The sequence below is a fragment of the Leucoraja erinacea genome, chromosome 1 (genome assembly GCF_028641065.1).
Source record: "Leucoraja erinacea ecotype New England chromosome 1, Leri_hhj_1, whole genome shotgun sequence".
Lineage (NCBI taxonomy): Eukaryota > Metazoa > Chordata > Chondrichthyes > Rajiformes > Rajidae > Leucoraja > Leucoraja erinaceus.
In genome coordinates, this window is record NC_073377.1 from 52695540 (window position 1) to 52711555 (window position 16016).

The 16016-nt window shown below is 41.7% G+C and overlaps 1 protein-coding gene across 3 annotated transcripts in view; it reads right to left on the reverse strand.

Moving 5' to 3' along the window:
- The window catches only part of LOC129696663 (cAMP-specific 3',5'-cyclic phosphodiesterase 4D), a 221791-nt gene that overhangs the window by 121919 nt on the left and 83856 nt on the right, over positions 1-16016 (reverse strand). The window contains exon 1 of one of the 3 annotated variants that reach the window (XM_055634780.1): positions 2802-2906. The exons of the other annotated variants lie outside the window; for them this stretch is intronic. The gene's annotated coding sequence lies outside the window, so the exon portion shown is untranslated. Of the gene's footprint in view, positions 1-2801; positions 2907-16016 lie in introns of those variants that run through there. 3 annotated transcript variants of the gene reach the window in all.

A 16016-nucleotide genomic window follows, 5' to 3' on the forward strand; every position in this document is an offset into this window, starting at 1 on the left:
AGAAATGGTGCTTCAACCTCCAGCAACCTCTATGGGAACAAAGAACCACAAAACACCAGAGTCATATTGAGTGATGCTTTTAACTATAAATCCCCTTTTCTTTAATGTGTGTCCTTAACTGGCTGGTACATATTCAATCGTTCTCATAGAATTCAAACTATCCAGCAGAAAGGAATATTTCATGGATTTTCTGAGATACAAAAAGGACATGTTATCGCACATGTGTAATGTAATTGAATGAAATACATTCCAAATACATTTTCACTGTGGTACATTTATGTTCGAGTCAGTCTTCAAGTGAAAACTGGATCATCGTTGTGGGATAGTCTGGTCTACTATTGATGCAACAAATCAATATTTTACCCTGCAAATGGTGTAATGTTTATAATTGCAATGGTGTCTGAACTCACTGAATCTGTTTATTTTTTTCTGGTGTTCTTCAGCAATACTTCTCTCTATCTTATTGGACAAATTCAACATCCTTTGAAGCTGTTTCTGTAGACCCACTTGCAGCAGCTTCAACCCCCCCCCCCCCCCCCCCCCCCCCCCCCCCCCCCCATAAGATAAAGATAAGGCTCAGCAATTCAACTCCCCCTCCCATTCCCAATCTGACCTTTCTGTTGTGGGCCTCCTCCATTGTCACAGTGAGGCCCAGCGCAAATTGGAGGAACAGCACCTCATATTTTGCTTGGGTAGTTTACACCCCAGCAGTATGAACATTGACTTCTCCAACTTCAGACAGCCATTGCTTTCCCTCTCCATCCCCTTCCTCTTCCCAGTTCTCCCATTAGTCTTAAGGGCCTGTCCCACGAGCATGCGGCAAGCGCGACCTAACGTGGTCGCTTGAGCTGTACGGCCTCGCGGGGCCGGTCCCACTTCGATCACCGGAGCCGTATGGAGTTGTGTGGGGCTGGTCCTGACATCGCACTGGGCTCCGAAAAACTGACACTGTCCAAAAATTTTGCGCGGCAACTGCCTGCTGGCCCGCAGTCGCATTGAGGCCGTAAGCACTGCCTCGATGGGCGTGCGCAGCGTCTCCATGCTGTACGCAGTGTCTCGACGCCGTACGCAGCATCTTGACGACGTACGCAGCATCTTGACGGTGTACGCCCTCGCTCGAGCTTCACGTCAACTCGTACGGGATCACTCGACCTCCGCGCGCCCCCGCTTCCGGTTTGGACACGCTCGCCGCATGCGGTCGCATGCTGGTAGGACAGGCCCTGTACGAGAATCACTCGACCTCCGCGCGCCCCCGCTTCCGGTTTGGACACGCTCGCGGCATGCAGTCGCATGCTGGTAGGACAGGCCCTGTACGGGAATCACTCGACCTCCGCGCGGCCCCCGCTTCCGGTTTGGTCGCGCTTGCCATGCCGCATGCAGTCACATGCTCGTGGGACAGCCCCTTACTGTCTCTGACTACATTCTTATCTTTGTCCCACTCCCTCCCCTGACATCAGTCTGAAGAAGGGTCTTGACCCGAAACGTCGCCCATTCCTTCTCTCCAGAGATGCTGCCCCACCCGCTGAGTTACTCCAGCATTTTGTATCTACCATCTATTTACACCTTCTGCATTGTGCAATGGGTTAACTTTTTACATTAGCATGGATTTATAAATGAAGCCAATTATGAATTCACCTGATCTTTCAGTCTCCTCAGAGAAACATAGAAAATAGGTGCAGGCGTAGGCCATTCGACCCTTCGAGCCAGCACTGCCATTCAATATAATCATGGCTGATCATCCAAAATCAGTAGCACGTTCTGGCTTTTTCCTTCATTTACTGCAGACAACTCTTGATATTCCTGTTGACTGGGCACCAAAGTATTAGGCTTTTTACACATCTGCTCTCACTTCCTGATCGGCAATTGTTGCCTCAGGACAATTATCGCTGTGACTTTGAATATATTCAATTATGTTTTCTGGATCATAGTCCAGTGTCAATTGAATGCATTACTACTCATTTAAAACTTAAACACAGAGCCAATATTGCCACCATCAACAACTACAGTTATAATTAACTGTTTTGTTTGGTATATTTCTAAACTCAGTGACAACAACCTCGATGGTTGCTACTTAAATATCCCTATCTTTGTCCCTCTATTTTTGCACATTTAACATAGACATCAAACCTAAATTATTTGTTACAGTCTGCTTTTTAAAGTCAAAGTCATCTCCGCTGACTTTTTCTCCATGGATCATCCCCAAAGATTTCTGCTCTGACACAGTTATTTTCTGTTGTATCATATCTCATTTTACCTATGCTGCATTAGGCTGACATTAATAGATCTGTTGCTAGCCCTGATTTGTCCTGCTTTTTCTTCGTTTTCATTATTTGTTCGCCCAATCTCCCCTATAATCAGTCTGAAGAAGGGTCCCGACACAAAACGTCACATCCATTTTCTCCAGAGATGCTGCCTGACCCTACTCCAGCATTTTTTGTCTATTTTAATAAATCCATGCTTGCTGTGACATTCCTCAGAGGATCTTTGGGACTGACTGAGCATTGCAATGCAATTCTCTCTTGGGGCATTCAACTCAATCTGTACATGATTCACAGACACAAGATACTGCAGATGCTGCAACCTTGAGCAAAACACAAAGTGCTGGAGGATCTCAGTGAAACAGGCTGCATTTGTGTAGAGAATCAACAGAAACCGTTTCTGGGGTGGGAAACCTTCTTCAAACTCCAGTCATCTGCCCATTCCCTCCACTGATGCTGCCCGACCCACTGGGTTAATCTAGCATTTTGAGTTTTGTTATATTTGATTGAACTTGTAGATACCGAGCTCGTACCAGAACTCACCCAGGTTCGTCTTTGCTGTGTGTATGGTCTTTCCTAGACCTCTTTGTTATCACTTCATTACAGCAGCCATGTTGAGCCTTACCTTCGCAAATTGTGTGTGCATACTTCCTTGCAAGTTGTTGCCTTGAACCATCTGTGAACTGGCTCTTTCATGTTGCTCAAACAGAATAGTTGCTCTTTATCTGATCTGTCTGCCTTTGAGCAAACTGAATGGCCTCATTATTCTGAAATTGCCAAGACAACTGAAGTAATAAAGCCTTTCATTCACACAAACTTTCCTTCACTGGCACAGTGCTCAAAACATCTTTTCTGTCTGATTTTCTGATCAGCTTGTTACTTTGCTGTGAAGTTTTGTTCCTTGACCTCAAAAATGTCTCTGTAAGCATTTCTGCAATTATTCCCTTAAGTCCTAGCATTTTGCTGCAATCATAACCCACATTTTGTTAGCAGCAAAAGAAACAGCAAGCAGGTAGCTTTGTGGAACACTTCATCAAATACAGCTACACACCCAGATACATTTTCACCTTAGCTATGCCAGATATTCTACATACTCCTTTAAAGATTACTTCCAGTATATCAGATTTGCCACGTGAATTATTTTATCAACCAGGTGAGTCATTTCTAAAACTGTCTGGAAATTGCACATGTTTGCAGCATCTACAGCCTGACAGCACAGTGGCACAGCAGTAGAGTTGCTGCCTTCCAGTGCAAGAGACCCGGGTTTGATTCTGACTACGGGTGCTGCCTGTATGCAGTTTGTACGTTCACCCTGTGACAGCGTGGGTTTTCTCCAGGTGCTCAGGTTTTCTCCAACGCTCCAAAGACATACAGGTTTGTTTGTTAATTGGCTTGTGCATAATTGTAAATTGTCCCCAGTGTGAAGGGGAGTGCTGGTATAAGGGGTATTCACTGGTCAGCGTGGACTCAGTGGGCCAAAGGGGTGGCATGTCCCCTGTTGTCTAAACACCAACTATTGTTCAAACATTTCTTCTTGTTCCCTGCATGCATGTATCATACCTGTAGCTCTCAGAAACCCAAAACTGTACCAGATTAGGATATCGCAAAAAAGTCACGTTGTCAAATGAAATTTTATTTATGGTTCATTATAGTTGTGGACTCAACAAAAACGTATCTGTCTTCCAGAATAATGTTGCCCTCTTTCTCTCACATATTGCTGTGTTGCTCTGTTCTCGACCTCAATGATATTATTCACACTCAGGCAGCGCCTGTTCCATAGCAAGGGTGAATGGTTGCATACACTCTGCTGCCTCTTCATGCCAGAAACCCAGGTTTGATCCTGACCTTGGGTGTTTTCTGTGTGGAGTATTCTTCCTGTGTCTGCATGGGTTTCATCCAGTACTCCAGTTTCCTCCCACATCCCAAAGGTGTGCGGGCTTGGTGGTTAATTGGCTCCTGTAAATTGCCCTTATTGTGTAAGGAATGGATGGAAAAGTGGGATGACACAGAACTAATGTGAATGGGTGCTCAGTGCTCAGTGTGGACATGGGCCTGTTTCAATGCTGTACCTATAAGCTAAATACAACCAAACTTGCCGACAACACCTCAGTACAGAGATTGTGAGCAATGATGAGATGATGTACAGAAAGGGGATAGAGAGCTTAGTGACATGGTGCCCAGACAACAATCTCTTCCTCAATGTCAGCAAGAAGAAGGAGCTAATTGATCAGGAAATGAAGTGGTGCACATGTCCAGTCAGCATCAATGGTGCTGAAATAGAGATGGTTGAGAGCGTGAAATATCACCAACAATTTGTCCTGAACCAAACACAGTGAAACTATGGTTTAGATTTATTATTGGCATGTGTACCGACCAGGTACAGTGAAAAACTTTGTATTGCATGCTTTATTTATTATGTTTATTTATTCATGTGTGTATATATTTATATTATGGTATATGGACACACTGATCTGTTTTGTAGTAAATGCCTACTATGTTCGGTGTGCTGAAGCAAAGCAAGAATCTCATTGTCCTATCAGGGACACATGACAATAAACTCACTTGAACGTGAACGTGAACTTGATCCAAACAGATCAGATATTATACATAAATACAATCAAGTCAAACTCAAGAGCAATAGATAAAGCAAAATGAAAGATGCAGAGTGCATAAAATAGTTCTCAGCATTGTAGCGCATTCGTTCCTTTCACAAACACTAATGTCTACAATGGGGTAGAGGTGAATGGGACAGTACTCTAGCTTATGGAAAGACCCTGCAGAAGCCAGATAACAAAAGGGAAGAAACTGTTCCTGAGGCTGATGCCTTGCGTTTTCAAGCTTCAATTCGTTCTGCCAGATGGGAGCAGGGAGAAGAAGGAGTGGAACAAGTCTTTGATTATGTTGGCTGCTTTTCTGAGAGTGTGAAATGTAGTTGGAGTCAATGATGGGAAGTCTGGTCTGTTTGATGGACTGAGCTACATCTACAATTCTCTGCAATTTTTTACAATCTAGGGCAGTTCCCAGGCCAAGTTGTGATGCAACACGACAGTATGCCATTACTACATTCTACGCTGCATTCCCTCAATAGCAATAATGTCCTTCCTCAAATTAGGAAACCAAAATTGCACACAATACTCCAGGTGTGGTCTCACCAGGGCCCTGTACAACTGCAGCTGGACCTCCTTGCTTCTAAATTAATCCTCTCGCAATGAAGGCCAACATGCCATTAGCTTTCTTCAGTGCCTGCTGTACCTGCATGCTTACTTTCAGTGACTGATGTAGTCAAGTCACGTCAAGTCAAGTTTATTCGTCACATACACATATGAGATGTGACAAGCACACCCAGGTCTCATTGCACCTCCCCTTTTCCTAATCTTACACCATTCATATAATATGGTGAGGAATTATGGAAGGGTAGCAGTTTAGTTCTCTGTGTGCAAGGGATATTGTAATATCATGGTAAAAAGTTCACTGAATGATTTATGCTACACATGGCCCTGATGGGCAAAAATGATTTCATGTCAATCAGATGAAACAATGTAAACTTAAAAAAAAACAAGGAGCAAAAGAAACATCCTTTATTTGTTGGATAGACCTTCTGCAGATTCTGGAATCATGTGAAGAACACAAAGTGCTGAAGTAAATCAGATTGGGATCAGTCTGCTGAAGGATCCCGACCCAAAGCATTGCCAATCCATGTCCTCCAGAGATGCTGCCTGACCTGCTGAGGTACTCCAGCACTTTGTGTTCTATCTTTTTGTTTATTGATTTTTCATGATCTGGCAAGGCCACGATGCATTATGCATTGTACATCCCTAACTACCCTTGAGAAGATGGAAGTGAATCAGCCTCTTGAACCGTTGCATTCTGATAAAGGAACTCCCACAACATATGGTGTTCCAGAAGTTAGACCCAGTGAATATGAAGGAAGGCTTATGTATTTCCAAGTCAGGATAGAGTGCAACTTTGATGGTGTTCTTATGCACCTGCTCTTTTCCCCCAGGTTGGAGGGGTGTAGATGAGAAGTGCAGTTGGAACAAACTTGCCAAGTACATTTTACAGTAATAAAGCAATGGGAAAACCAATACCATAAAGGTTACCATTCCTACCTTGGGTTCAGGAATGATAGTTCAACACATAAATGAAGATGGAAATGCATATCCTGCAGATTGCTGTGAATATTTAGATCAAAACCATCACAATTAAGATAGATTTTAGGAAGAATGTGCATATAGAGCATGAAATATAAAACAATACAGCACAAGAACAGGTCCTTTGGCCCACAATGTCTGTGCTGAACATGATGCCAAGACCAATTCTTATCTGCCTGCACATAATCCATATCCCTCCATTCCCTGCATATCCATATGCCTATCCAAAAGTATCATATATGCCTCTATCATACCACCTGTCCTGGGAAAAAAGTTCTGACAGTCCACCCTATCTGCATCTCTCATAATTGTATATACTTCTATCAGGTTTCCCCGCAACCTCCGACATTACAGAGAAAATGATCCAAGTCTGTCCAATCTCTCCCTGTAGCTAATATCCCCTATTCTCGGCATTATTCTGCTAAACCTCCTCTGCACCGTTTCCAAAGCCTCCGCATCCTTCCTGTATTAGGGCAACCAGAACGGCACACAATACTCCAAGTGCAGCCTGACCAAAGTACTATAAGGAGATTAATGATGAATGCAATTCATAAGTTATTAAATTTAACCTGAAGTGAGCTTGTGGAAATTAACATCAATTAAAGCTCTATTGTGCATTCAATAATCTTTCCAATGATTAAAACTTCCTTATCATCCCTACCCACAGTGGATGCCTTGATTAGTGTGGGGAATAGTGGATACATCATAAATAAAGTCCAATAACAATGGGTCATCAAGATAACGCTTCTTATGTAGCTTGTAGCACCTCTGCAAGTGAAACAAATAGGTGACTTCAGGTGGGATATCAGAGATAATTTGTCCTTCCAGGGAGATCTGTAGGTAGATTTCCTGGAAAGAAGATAAATTGGGCCACCCACTATTTCAGAGAGATATGGAATTATTAATTTGACTCAAAGGGGAAATGATATGCACTGTGTTAACACAAATGTAAAATCTCCTACCTATGGAAATAGTCCAACATGCTCATTTTCTATGGTGCTTACTGAGGTTGTGTGGATATATGAACATAATATTCCGCAACCCTTATTACACCAAACAAATGGGTATAGATTTAGCTGAGCAATTGCCTCATTAAACATGGAAGAATATATGTGCAAATTTGGAAATTATATTGATTTGCCTGAACCTGAAGCCCAGACTAAAATAAATAACCTGCTGGGGTCTGTGTAGTGTGAATCAATGGCAAATTAAACTGGAGCAAGATCGACTCAGCATTAGAATGACTCCAGGATGGTAGAATTATGAAACCGAGATAATAATCAAGGTACTGTATATTCTCAATATGTTAACACTCCTTTGACAATCTACTTTAACCAACATAAATACTCTGCCAAAGATTTATAAAACGCAATCGATTTCCAATGTAATCCCCAACAACAGCATAACACATTTAGCATAATATATTCCGGCTTCAAACTCGCACTTCCCGAGACATACCTACATTTGTGACATAAAGCAGCCCTACAATTATACTGACATAAATGCAGTTCGGTGGAAGTGTTTTTAACTGTAATGCAACTAGACAGATTCCATTCCATATTTTGGGACATATCCAGTCAGCTAAATGATGGCAATTGGAAGGGGTTCAAAGGAGGTGGCAGTTTGAAGTGTCTGACTAAGAAAGATACTATAAACAACATAATGCATTGTATATATTTTGCACTCTTTTAAGAGAGCTATCAAATAACTTGTACCAACCAAATAAATGATTGGAGGCGCAATAGGCTGCAGATGTTGGTATCTGCAGCAAAAATGGAGAGCAATGGAAGAAGTCAAAGTCAGCAAGGCAGCATCAGTGGAGGGAAATCAATAGTTGGTGTTGCACTTCAACACCCTTCATTTTGACTGAGAGAGTTAACTAAAGTAGCCTGAGTAAAAAGGTGGTGAAGGAGTGGGGCAATGGGTAGTAAGAGAGATGAGGATTTATGGAGCCACAAGGAACTGTTTATACTGGAATTTTAAGTAAAGCACAAAGTGCTAGAGTAAGTCAGGCAACATCTTTGAAGGATATGGAAAAGGCACAGTTTGGGGCAGAACTCTTCTTGAAACTGAATCCAGGTGAGAAGAGGTTGATAGGCAGACAACAGTCAGGTGGGAGAAGGAAGGTTATACTTAGCAACAGAAGCTGGGAATGATGATGTGAGGAACAAACGCTGCACACTAGAATCTAATTAGACTAGAATCTAATTGAAAAGGAAGGAGAGCAATGGAACTGAATGGGGGCAGTGGTAGGGGCAAGGGGCAATTTACAGAAGCCAATTAACCTACAGAGCTGCACATCTTTGGAATGTGGGAGGAAACCGGGGCAGCCAGAGAAAAACCCACAAGGTCCCAGGCAGAATGTGCTAACTCCGTACAGACAACACCCGTAGTCAGGATAAAACTCGGGTCTCTGGCACTGTCACCACTGTTACACCACTCTATCGTTACACCGCGGTGCCGCCCCATATTCATTTGAATTTTTGCCAAGAAAGTAAGTACTTGTATGAGCAGGATTTTGTTCAATTCAATAGCACGGCAAGGTAACCCACTGTAACACTCATCACATAACATTCTCTATTGATTAACACAGCAGGCTGCCAGCATGAGGCTGAGGATCAGTGAGTAGCAGTAGATGTTCACCATCCCCACTCCTCCACTAAGTCTAAATAAGAAATTGATAAGCATACACCTCACTCAATGCTTCAAATAACGGAGAAAAAAAACTACATAATATCATAAATAATATTATTGTTGTTATTATTTAGATCATTTCAGGTTGAGATTCATTGTGTTTTCAGATGGAGTTTATAGAATCGCTGACATTCACTTGTCAATCACCAGCGAATGTCAGTAGCTCATTTAATTATTCTGCAGCATTTCTATTCAAAGTGGAAGAGGTTACTTGAATCTAATTTAGATATTCCAAGAGACTATTACAGTTGAGAAATATATTAAATGAAAATGAGAATAATTTGCTCCATCGACTAATTGAATCATGGTTATTTTATTCTTTATTGAAGATTATTGTCATCAACTAATTTAAAAGCTCATTGTTCATCACGTCACCCAATAAACTGAAAATTCAAATGTCCCAGTGAAAACCAGACAGTGATCTCTCGCCCTTATTAAATTAGAAGCTGAAAGACATCAGAATTATTTTAACATAAAAAAATTAAAGTTCAAACTATATTTCCCTGAGGACTTAAATAATAGAAAAATGTTTTGAATGGGCACACTTTCAGTCTAAGCTGACAACGGAGAGATTATTTATTTGACAATTTTTGAATGAATCTGTTAAACAGGCATTGTTCACTCACATACACATTATCTAATTATGCATAAACTGACCGATTTGCTATTAAATTCCACTAGGGTAAAGGAGTTGATGGCCAGTTTGGAATCCAGGTCTTATCAGGATAGACTCGTTTCATTGCTGACAAATCAAAGGAATATCCACAAAGATGGCAGATACCTACAGAGCACAGTTATGCTATCACATTGATTTTCTTCCTGGGAATTTTCTGAGATTCTTCAGCATTTCGGAACTCTCTTGTTACCTTGAGACAACTGTATTGTTTGCATGCCCTCATCATGTGGCATCTTAGAAACTAAACACTGGAACTACTTGGATTCCAATAATACCAACACTTACTTGTCATCTTTGCCAATGGGAATCTGCAACGTTCCTCAGTTGTTAACTGCCTATGTTGGGACGTTACAAACCATGAACTACAAATGCAAATCCATGAGGACCCCTGGAAACTCAGGTGGAACAAAATGAAAATCATAGACTGTTTCAGGAGTGTTCTTTGAAATAAGTCTCTTTTCAAAATGCCTCAGCTGCATTTCCTTTCCCACAGAGAGCTTTTGACAGCAGGAGAAATCATCTTAAATCGGAGTCTTTGGCTACACTGAATACTTCCCCTTTTGCAAAAAAATATAATTCTTAGCTCTTAACAAACCATCTCTCCTATTCCCCACCCCCTTCCTTTGATCCCTGTCCTTAGTTTTTTATAATGTGAATATCAATTCAGGCTCCAAGAGCAGTACTATGAGGAGGGAAGGTGGCGGTTGGGGGTGGAGATTTAATAGGAACCTGAAGTGCAACTTTTTTACATAAAGGGTGGTTGGTAGATGGAACGAGCTGCCGGAGGAGGTAGTTGAGTCAGGTTTAAAAAAACATTTGGATAGGAACATGGATAGGATAGTTTTAGAGAGATGTTAGTCAAATGCAAGCATGTGGGACTAGTGTAGACAGAGGAATGTTGGTTGTTGTGGGCAAGATAGGCTGAAGGGCCTGTTTCCATGTTGTATGACTATGACTATATTTTTTCTCCTTGGCACTTTACAGCATTCCAGCCACAGTCACTTGGCATCACGGATCTGACCCAAAACGTCACTTCTCCATTCCCTCTACAAATACTGCCTGGCCCACTGAGTTCCTCCAGCATTTTGTTTTGCTCAAGATTCCAACATCTGCAGTTGCTTCGGCAACCTTTAACACAGCTTCTATTTTCACTCTCTCGTAAAAGTGATGTCAATATAAAATGGGTGCACTCGGCTTTGCAGGAATGCGGAGTGTTGGCACTTTGGTGGGTCTTCTAATTGATACTTGGCTGGTTGGACACTGGCAACATGATTTGTTGCCAATGTCTACTTTTTCGTGATCACTTTAGTGTGACACTTGAGCTGCTCTTTTTCACTTGCTTCTCCCTCTGATCGTCAATTATCACCAATTACGTGCTATTCAAGTCTCATACGCATTTCTTTAATCATGCTTCATTTGGCTGTAATGTTATCACTTTGATTGGTTAATAAATTCTTGTTTTGCATCTAATCGTTATTAAATATTATTTTGCTTTGTGTATTGGACATTTTTTTTTCCATCTCTAGCTTTCCTTTATAGGACACAAAGTGCTGGAGTAACTCAGCAGGTTAGGCAGCATCTCTAGAGTTAGGTGATGTTTTGGGTCGTGACCCTACTTCAGACTGATTGTTGGCAGGAGAAGAATGCTGGAAAAGGGGGGCAGGACAAAGCCTGGTAGGAATAAGTGGATCTAAGTGAGCAGATGGATGGAACAAAGGCCAGAGATAAGAGCAGAATGTGTGAGACAGGCTTGAAGAGTTGCAGATTGTGAAGACGGAAAGTAGCGGAGAAGGGGTTGAGGGGCGATGTAGGTGGGAGCCTAGGTGGGGCACAGGGGAGGGAATGGTGGTAGGGAAGAAAGAGGGGATGTGGGAAAGACAAGGGGCGGCGGCGAGGGGGCGGGGGGGGGTCGGATACAGGGAGGGTGGGGAGAAAGGTTATTATTGAACAGTTACCTAAAATTGGAGAATATTCATACTGTTGGATTGTAAGCTACCCAAGTGGAAAATGAGGTGCTGTTCCTTCATGTTTGCATGTAGCCTCACTCTAGTTAAATTCTTGCTGTCCTCTGTTTGTTACTAAAGTGACTAAACTTCAAAGAATACTTCAATCCCCATTAGGTTCACTGCCCATTAACTTCCTGGGGTTATGAAGGGCATTACATAATATTAATATCAGTTAATTTGCTTCCTTTCATCTGCAACATTTTTTCCTATTCTGATCACCTGAAGCATTAACTTTTTTCGTTTCCCCTGGATACATCCTGACATTGCATATTTCCTACATTTTGTAAATATTAAGTACTACAGCATAAAAAATGCAATAAACAATGCAAACCTTTCTTTAAAAGTGAACATATACTCAAGAGCCCTTTAAGCTATTCTTGAAAACATAACAAAAATGGACTACTAGTTTGATTGGAAAATTAGGCAGTGAAGATTCTATTCACTTTGAAATTGCACAGAGTAAGATGAAAGTATTAATAATTTGTTGCACAAGAAAAGGAAAAGCATCTTATATTTGACCAGTGCACTATTTTATCTCCATTTCCTTTTGATCCTATTATTTCTCTGCGCAGTTTTCAATGTTTTTCTTTAATTGAGTCCTTTCATTTCACATGAAATTCATCTTGGCTTTCTCAAGTTACCAATTTATCTATAATTCTTTATTTATATTCAAGGTTTCAAGGTCAGTTTATTGTCACGTACCAATTAAGGTATATTGAAATACAAATGACCATACAGCCATACTGAAAAAATGCAACAAGGCACACAACTACATAAAAGTTAACATAAACATACACCACAGCAGATTCCCCACATTCCTCACTGTAATGGCAGGCAATAAAGTGTCCTTCCTCTTTTATTCTTTGATTGATTGAAAGATCCAGCATGGAAACAGGCCATTCGGCCCACTTGGACCATCGATCATCCATTCACACTAGTTCTATGTTATCCCACTTTCTCATTCACTCACACGCTAAAGGAAATGTTTACAGTGGCCAATTAATCTACAAACCCACATATCCTTGGGATGTGGGAGGAAACCCACATAGTTGCAGGGAGAACTTGCAAACTCCAAGCAGACAGTGCCCGAGGTGAAGATCAAACCTCGGTCTCTGGCGTTGTGAGACAGCAGCTCTATTAGCTGTGGCAATTCCTTCCATTAATGAATGATGCCGGGATACGACAGTCATCCTCTATTTACAATCTTAGAAAAAATGTTGAGTGACTCATATCAGAGCATGACACAATGGTGATAAAGGATGTTGGCAGACTCACAACCCGAGTAACACAAAGATAAAATCAAATCAACTTTCAATTGTGTGTGGGCAAGATTATGATTCAATATTGGGAAAACCTTTGTACCTGCTAATCATGTATAGGTCTAGCAAAGTAGGTGGTGGATGTTGATTCTAACCAGCAGAATGATTTAGTGTGGCTCCACACAGCCACATTTGTTTTTCCTGCTTTACATCTAACTATTATAGACCTGGCACACTCACTTTAATCAGTTTACACAAACATACCGTCTTGTTTGATTCCATCCAGTTTCTTGCCAACTTATTTTTTTAATGCATGGTCTGGGCTTGCAAATAGACTGGCTTTGTACCTGACCTGATGTAAATGTTCCAATATAACTGTCTTTGAACATAACATTATACCTTTCCAACAATGTGTCAAATGTCCACACTGTAAACATTCTTCCAATCTCACACAAGTCTTCCCAAGTAAAGTTGGACTGTTTTTATAGTTTGCTTCAGTGATGTGTAGATCTATTCACAATCTGTTATATTTCATTGTGCAATCCACTTGCCTTATTATCTATTAAAACAATATATAAGGTTTTCAGAGCAAATTTCAGTGTTGTGTGAAGAAAATAACCTGCTCCTCAACACCTTAAAGACAAAAGAATTAATAATAGACTTTAGGAAGAATAAAACGGACATGGTACCATTGATTATCAGAGGGGACTGTGTGGAGAGGGTGGCGGATTTCCGCTTCCTGGGAATCCATATTGAGGAGGACCTGACGTGGAGCGTGAACACCACTGCGCTGCTGAAAAAGGTCCAGCAGAGACTGCACTTCCTGAGGGTGCTCATGAAGAATAACATCACTCAGAGACTGCTGCTGTCCTTTTATCAGTGCTCCATTGAGAGCATACTAACATACTGTGTATGTGTGTGGTACACCAGCTGCACAGCGGCTCAGAGGAAAGCGTTCCAGAGGGCCATTGACAACGCCCAGAGGATTGTCGGCTGCCCTCTCCTTACCTTGGAGGACTTACACAGTTCCCGCTGCATCAAAAAATCCCAGAGTATTATAAAGGACATTTCCCACCTGGACACTCCCTGTTTGAACTGTTGCCGTCAGGCAGACGGTACAGATCTACAAGGACAAGGACGAACAGACTAAAAAACAGTTTTTACCCCACTGCTATAAAAGCACTAAATGTAGCCGCCAAGGAACGCAGGGGCGATACATACTAAGGGACTGTGGTACACTGTGAAATCGACAGGATGGAGGGTTGGGTGTTTATGCGTGCTATTTTCATGATATTTATTTTAGTTGTTTATCTTTTAATATTTTATCTTGTATGTATCGTTAGCTTTTAGAAATGTTTGAATGGTGCACTGACTGGCTGACATTTTTAAATTTTGTTGTACATGGTTCATGTTACAATGACAATAAAGAAACTATTCTATTCTATTCAATGGTGCTTTCTGTCAATGTTATCTTCTAAACTAGCTAAAATATCATGACTTATCATTGAACAATTTGCTACAATCGAAGACTTCATGTCAATGATTAAAGCCCTGTCATGGTAGGAGCTGACTCACGAGGTACAGACAGCATCTCTGGAGAAAAGGACAAGAAGGGTCTCGACCCAAAACATCACCTATTCCTTCTCTCCAGAGCTGCTGCCTGGCCCGGCCCGCTGAGTTACTCCATCTTATGTTATCTATCTGCGACTTGGTACTCTACAGATTAATAAACAAAACAAAGTTTCAACTTACCCACAGGGAATCGTCGTACACAAATAAAGGCTGTAAATTGTGTTGAAGAATTACAAAGTCATTCTTCAACCCAATTGAAGTTACTTTGTTACTGAAGTTACTGAGTTACTCCGACTTTTTCTCTCTCCTCGTGGGTTTAAACCAGCATCTGCAGTTCCTTCCCACACGCTTCAACACTGCAGGAGAGCCCGGTGTGGGGACTCGACCCAGTCGAGGGACGGCCGCTTCTTGCTCAGGCTTCAGGAAGCCGGTACAATGGAGAGGTACGAGGCTGCCATGGTCCTTGGAGCACTCGGGAATGCCATGGGCTATTATAACGTTACGGGTCACGGGTGCAACATAGCTGGATTCAAGCTGACCGAGACTGATTTATCAGCAGAGATAGACATAATGGTTTTAAAACCATTTCAGTGGAGGGCTCAATTCGATACGCTCATGCACATGGCGACCGCCAAAGCTTTGGTTAGTGGTGAGTTTTCTATTCTCGAGTCCTATTCTTTATTGTTTATGTATGACTCCAGTTTGTCCCATGGTATTACACACTGCCCGCCCACCAACACACTTAATTCACACGAATACATGACATACATAATCCTCGCGTGTTGTGAACTTAGTGCTGCCTGCCCGCTGAGTTAAAGGGTTCCCACGGTAGACTCACGATACACTAAAGTAAACGCACGGGCCACTACGTTCTTACAACGACTTAAAATGTTTCAATTCTTAACCACAAGAGTAAATTTGACTCGTGGAAAACTTTAAACATGTTTGATTTTTTTCAAGAGATGACAAGTTTCACGGGTACCTGCCGTTAGCGCCACGAGTCTCTAAGTTGCGTCCACGAGTTCCGACGTTACAGCTACGTTAATCATACGTTATTACCACGAGTTTTAACTCGGGGTACCTCGTGTGTTAACTCTCACCGTGAGACAGGGGTATTACCGATAGTTTCAACGGGATGCTGACTCCTAGTCCCAATATTATAACTTTTAGATTTAAGTTGTCTTCTTGTTTCTGCCATCACTGATCAAGACATTTTTCAAGATAGTCAAGAGTCGAGTGTGATTTATTGTCAATGATAGACACAAAAAGCTGGAGTAACTCATTGGGTCAGACAGCACTTATGAGGAAAATGAATCAATGACGTTTCAAGTCGAGACCCTTCTTCAGACCAATTATGTCCCAAAACGGAACAATTAAATTCTTACTAGCAGCACATCAAT